Here is a 7,500-nt window from a genome sequence, read left to right as displayed (position 1 = left end):
ATTCATTTAGCAATAAGCTCGTTTCTCACCATTATGCATATGAGCAGCTTCTACACGAAAAGTTACTGACGTATTGTTATAAAAACCTACGTGTGAATCAGTCTATGACCCAGGGAACATGTAAATTTTAGCACAGATCCTCATGATAAATAGATTTTAGGGTCGGATGGTGCAAACTATGACAAAAGAGAGACAGTCAGGACAAAATTAATTTTAATTGCTGATTGTTAGGTTAAGTTAAGTTTATTTACTACCCCCGCTATCTGCTCAGGCGTGGGCAATCGTGATTACAGAGGTTTACATATATTCACGTATACTCGGCAGAGTATAGTATTCTGTGCTTACTGTAATTATACATGGTAAATGAAATATAAGTTATGCATCGTGCAAAAGAATATTACCAAAGTTTATATACTCGTCACTGTGTTTACGTAACAGTGTACTATGATTATAATTTCACTATAATTTTACATAGTGAATTTAGAATATAACATAAATATATCTTCCAATGTATCCGATGCAATAAAATAATCACATAGTACTTTATATACTTCATGTTATGTGATCTGAAAGGCTGTATCACTTGACGCTCTGAGATATAGAACCCAAGTGTTCGCCATTTTCCTCGTTACAGTCTACATCTAGATTCATCTGTACCTCTTGCACTGTGCAGTTAGTTACCAGTACGTTCTGTAACCTAAACGTATTCTGGCAATAACCACGTCACATTGTCTGGCTTTACTTCGCGCCACTCATAGGAGGCTTGTTATTTATACTGATCGCGGTGCCTTATGCTACAGCTTTCAGGCCTCTGTGAGCTCGTCAGATCTCTCAGTTCTTCTTTATGAGAACTTTTCAATACGTGTGCAACCCAAGCAAAAGGCATCCCAAGATCTATATATACAATATCTTTGCTGCAAACCTCCTTTACCAATTTTTGTACTTGGATGCGTGGATTTGGGGGGAATGTGCCGTAGATTTCTCGAGTAGAAAGGATACTTATTATTGTTTTTGTTTTATGGTTGGAATTATCAGGAGTAATTTTAAGCGTTGATACCTTAAGAGAATGGTTGATTTCTCTTTTTGCCAGTCATCATATCATTATCCGTATGTTATTATCATCATCATTTTAGTATTTATCATCACATCATCATTATTATTATTATATTAATTATTTCCGTTATTACTATTATCATTATTGCTCTTATTATTATTGATGTTATTATTATCATCATTATCATAATTATCTATGATTACTATTACTATTATTATTATTATTATTATTATTATTATTATTATTATTATCATTATTGTTATTGTTATTATTATTAAATATTATTATCATCATTACATCATCATTATTATTATTACCATTATCATTTATTTTAATTATTACAATCACTATTGTCATTATCATTGTCACCACTACTATTTTTGACACTATTAACAAATCATCAATTATATCAAAGGCAAATGACGATGCGAGAATAACCAGTCTTATGTAAAGCAAAAAATACCATCACACAATCACGTTTTATCAATCACATATAAATACTATATCACGTATTTTATATCTATTATTCAGTTGTTATTCAGTTATTTTCACATTGGTCAGCTGATTAATGACTACAGTTCATTACCTGAGAGAATTTGGTGTTAATTTGACTCGAAAGCAAAGTTCTTAATTCGGTTAAGTGATTAATTGATTATGGTAATGATGGTAAGATGGTAATGTTGATGCTGTTACTGCTCTGCTGCCGGAAATAGTGATGGTAATGGCATGATGATGATGATGATGATAATTATGATCATTGATTATGATGACAATAGTGATGATAATGATCTGATGATATTGATGATTTTGATAATAATGACAAAATAGTAATGCTAGGGATAATAGGAATAGTAATAGTATTATTCCTAACAGCAGCAACGGCAACACCAGTGATGATGATAAACAATACATAATTATGATAGTGAGGATAATCATAATGAAAATGATAATAATGATGATGATGATAATAATAATGGTAATAATGATAACAATGATAACATTAAAATAATGATAGTGATGATAATGATAATAACAACAATAGTGAAACTGCTATTAATAATGATACTACTACTAATAGTATTGATAGAAATAATGATGAAAATAGAAATGATAATGATAATGATAATACTGTTTGTAATGATTATTGTAGAAATGATAATGGTAATGGCAAAAAAATCATAATAAAGATGAAAATAATAATGTTGATATTAAACTAATCATAATTATAACAATTTTAGTAATAATGATACTATCAATGGTAATGGGGATGATATTAAAAATAGTGATAATAGTAATAGTAATCATGATATTGATAACGACAATGATAATCATAATAATGATAATGATAATAGTAATGGAAATCTCAATAAAGTTTATAATAATAATGATAATGGTAACAATAGAGACGATAATAACAATAATGATAAACATGAAAAACAATAATGACAACAATGATAATAATGCTCCCCAATTACTCCATCAGCCATGTTTCGTGTTTCACATCGTCATTATAAATGTAATTCCTATTTTTTTCATTCATTCATTTGGCTCGTCATCCCCATTTCCTCGCCTCCCCTGCTTTCGCTTTCTCCTCCTCAGTTCCCCTCCGCTGTCACTTTCATCTGCACTCTGGCGCTAATAGGTTGTTATGATTGTGTGTGAAAGTGCTGTTGGCGTCGTTATCATTATCTTTGTAAGTGTTGTTACGGTTATCATTATCTTTGTAAGTGTTGTTACGGTTGCTGTTATTATCTTTGTAAGTGTTGTTACGGTTATCATTATTTTTGTAAGTGTCGTTACGGTTGTTGTTATTATCACAGTGTTTTTACCGTTGTTGTTATCATTGTCTTTGTAAGTGTTGTTATGGTCGCTGTTATTATCTCTGTAAGTGTTATTACTGTTGTTGTTGTCATTGTCTTTGTAAGTGCTATTACGGTTGTTATTATCTCAGTAAGTGTTATTACTGTTGTTGTTATCATTGTCTTTGTAAGTGTTGTTATGGTCGCTGTTATTATCTCAGTAAGTGCTATTACCGTTGTTGTTATCATTATCTTTGTGTGTTAGGCTGTTATTATTATATCTGTTACCGTTGCTATCATTAACTTTGTAAGTGTTGTTACGGTTGTTGTTATCATCTCTAAGTGCTATTACCGTTGTTATCATTGTCTTTGTGTGTTATGGTTGTTATTATTATATCTGTAAGTGTTATTACCGTTGTTATCATTGTCTTTGTGTGTTATGGTTATTATTATATCTGTAAGTGTTATTACCGTTGTTATCATTGTCTTTGTGTATTATGGTTGTTATTATTATATCTGTAAGTGTTATTACCGTTGTTATCATTGTCTTTGTATTTTATGATTGTTATTATCTCTGTAAGTGCTATTACCGTTGTTATCATTGTCTTTGTAAGTATTGTTATGGTTGTTGTTATTATTATCTCTGTAAGTGATATTACCGTAATTGTTATCATTATCTTTGTGTGTTATGGTTGTTATTATCATCTCTGCATGTGTTATTACCGTTATCATTGTCTTTGTAAGTGTTGTTACGATTGTTGTTGTTATCTCTGTAAGTGTTATTACCAATCTTATCATTAACTTTGTAAATGTTGTTATTGTTGCTGTTAGTATTATATCTGTAGGTGTTATTACCGTTGTTATTATTATTTGTAGGTGCTGTTGTTGTTGATTGTATTGTTATTGATGTTATTATTGCCTAAGTCGTTATAGTTATGATGATGAATATGGTAGATACTATTATTATTATTATGATGGATGTCATTGGTATTGTTATCATTATATTTACGTTGTTCTTATTACCGTTTACATTGATATTCATATCATTGTCGGAATATTGTTAGGAGGATTAAGATATTCAATACCATTGCCGTTTTCGTTGATGTTATTGATATTCTAACCGTCGTTATTGTGTCATGGTGACCAGTTACTACTTACAAGTGCTTTTAGAATAGGTATGATTATTATCGTTATACTGTGTCACTTTCATCAGCTTTTTGTCTGTTTTATCTTAATGATAATTACGATGAGAATAATTATTTGTTCCTATTAGTGTTCGTGATGGTGATAGGAAGGTTATCATCGTTACCATTATGATTTAGTAACTAATATCATCATCATCGTTGTTGTTATTATCATAATCATCAATAACATCATACTCATGATAATAAGAACAGCAATCCTGATTACAATGATAATGTAAATTATGGATAAAACTGACTTAATAATAATGTAACAATGATAATAACTGAATAAATAATAACTGTCCAAATACAACACATGTTACTAGAATGAATATATAACAAGATCAACTCACGAGAACATCACATAAAAACTCGTTGTCTGTATCACAACCACGACCGCGATTGTATAGGCAATATTCTTGATGGTGTTGTTGGCAGATGCACCAACACGCACCCACCATGTTTCTGTTCTTTCTTTTACGTCCGTGGGTAAGGTAATGGTAGTACTTAGTGATGATCGTAATGGGTGTGGTAATAATGATGATGATGATAATATTAGTGATAATAGTAATGAGGATGATAATGATAATAATAATTATGATAATAGTAATAGTGATGATCGTAATGATTGTGATGATGATAATTATAACAATAATGATAATGATAATGATACTAATAACGATAGTAATAATGATGATGGCGATAATATTAATGATGATGATAATGATAATGATGATGATAATAGTGCTGATAATAATAATAATAACAATAATAATAATAACAATAATAATAATAATAATAATAATAATAATAATGGTAATAACAATAATAATAAGAATGATAGTAAGGATAACGATAATGGAAATGATAGAAACTTTAAGTGCGTGTTACTTCTCACGTATATGAGGAGAGTTAAGGAAATGTTATTCTTTGCGCGCGTGAGTAAAGGCGCGTTCGATTTTGGCGCGAAAGTCTACGAAGAATTTCAAAAAATACTGCTATCATTTTATCGCTTATTATGGTTATTGCATTGGTAATTATGTTAATTATGGCTAATTAAACGCTTATTAGGATAATTGATGTAGAAGGGGTACTAATCGTGGAAATATTAATAATGGTAATGGTAACAGTGAAGAATAGAGGGGTAATAGCAATGTAATGATAATGCAAACAATAATAGTAATAAGATAAGTAATGAATAGTTATTGTCTTATTAACATTATCATTGCTATTTATCATCGCCATCATCATCGTTATCATTATAATCATTATCATAATTACAGTTAGTATCATAATCACGTTTATCACAATCACTATCATAATATTATTATTCTGATGATAATGGTGATAGCAACAGCAACGAGAATATTAATGAAAACTTTAATTGGAATGATAACGACAATAGTAGTAATAACGATAAATCAATGATAATATTAATACTAACAGTGGTAACTATTACTTTTTAATAATATCAACCCTTATTCTTCATACCAAAATGGAGAGAAAAATCCATGGAATTGTCAATTTCCTAAACTGATCCCTTGCCCTTTTCAAAGTTTGTGCGCGTCACTGCCCGGGCAACAAACTGCGCATTTTACAGTAAATAACTTTTTCATGATTCCTCGTTTCTCATTACGTGGTGTATTTCGGTCTTGTTAGAACTGTATTTGAACGATATAGGCCTATGCAGTATCAGGAGGAAAAGTTAGTATTTTACAACTTGGAAAACTAATGATAAAAATGCTGTTTGTCTGAGTTTACACAGAGCGAAATGTTACAAAACAACTTTCCGTAATTTTACTATTCTCATCACAGCGTGTATTTTGCTTCTTGTTAAGGTGTTGATGTAGATGCCACAGACCTATATCTTTCAGTTGTAGTATTATAAGTTAGTATTATAATCCTGTATCGATAAACTGATGTACATCGGTGCCCCTTACCATAAGGTCTAAAGTCATTTGTGGCATTATCTTCACTTAAACAATGAGACAGTCTTTGTTGTTTAAGTTCACCGCACGACTTCCAGTTTGCAAATGTAACAAGGTCTTCTTATCTGCACTGATTTACGAAATATTCTTGTATGATTGATATTTGGAATATTGTTTGCAATTATTATTAGTATTAATTGTTGTCGCTCTTATTTTAATCATTACCATTATCATGGTTTTTATCCATCATCCTTGTCCTGAAAATTATTATCACTTATGATAATTTCATAAGGATTATATTTGTATTATTTTTTCTTATTCATATAGTTGTTATCACCATCATTTTCTTCACTATCGTCTTTATCACCACCTCGTCACATCATCATCATCATCATCAACATCATCACCACCACCACTACCACCACCACCACCACCACCATCATCATCATCATCATCATCATCATTATCATCTCCATCATCATCATCATCTCCATCATCATCATCATCATCATCATCATCATCATCATCATCATAATCAACATCATCTCTAGTAGCAATAGTAATGCAATTTTCATTATCAGTATAATCGATATTATTATCATAGCTTTGATTGTTATTTAAAACATTGCCACTGCTTTTAATTTAAGAACAATTCAGATGCTTAAAATAAGGTCTTTATAATATCACCACTCTTAATGTAAGCAATGTAAATACATAAAACTAGCCATTAATGTCAGTGAGTGATCCTGAAAGACTTATGTGTTTATTGAGACGAATGAGATTTATGTAAATCGAAACATTCATTGTTTTAATATTTTCAGTGGAGAAAGTTATTTCCTTTCTATTTTCAACCATCAATACATGATTTTGGACTTAAAACTATATATTTTTTTAAGTTGAGGTATAATTCACACAAGCAAATGCCAATAAACCATAAAATGTCTTTTTTGACGAAATGGAAAAAAAAAAGAAAATCGGAAAGCGTTTCTTGTAACGGTTAACCTGATCATACTGACGTCATCGAGTGAGCTTTTCTGGGAATGGCGTCATACACCTCGTGAGAAATTTGTGCTTGTGTGTTAGCCGTTTTTCCAGACTGTTTTGGTATAATTTTTCATCATTTTCACACGTAGGAATATGTGTAGGATATTAGGTTTTGTTGTTTTGCCGTTTAGGAATATGGGCATGGAACTTCTTGACCCCAATTGCGCTGGGCGATGACGTCATTGCATGATTTCCTTACACAGAATGTTTAGTTCATAATAGCACGAATCAGCGAATACGTAAAGAACACTTTGCGCCTTTTTTTCTGAGGGACTTCATAAGTATGCAGATTTAAATCGCGTAAATTAATTCAGATTCGAATACAAATAAGAGACAAAATACAATATGCACAAACATTTCCCTCCGACACCCCCCACCGTTACGCGCAAATCACCACAGAAAAACCAAAAGACAAACAAAACCCACGCCCACGGAGACCCTAAACCACAAACACACACGCAAACAACCGCAGATCAACACACTTAGACCCT

General features: G+C 31.0%; 1 protein-coding gene across 2 annotated transcripts in view; it reads right to left on the bottom strand.

The window, feature by feature from the left end:
• Positions 1–7,500, bottom strand: part of LOC113821106 (uncharacterized) — a 36,230-nt gene that overhangs the window by 28,604 nt on the left and 126 nt on the right. The gene's annotated exons all lie outside the window — the stretch shown is intronic.

This window comes from Penaeus vannamei, chromosome 37, assembly GCF_042767895.1.
Source record: "Penaeus vannamei isolate JL-2024 chromosome 37, ASM4276789v1, whole genome shotgun sequence".
NCBI lineage: Eukaryota > Metazoa > Arthropoda > Malacostraca > Decapoda > Penaeidae > Penaeus > Penaeus vannamei.
This window is presented reverse-complemented; position numbering and strand designations above follow the sequence as displayed.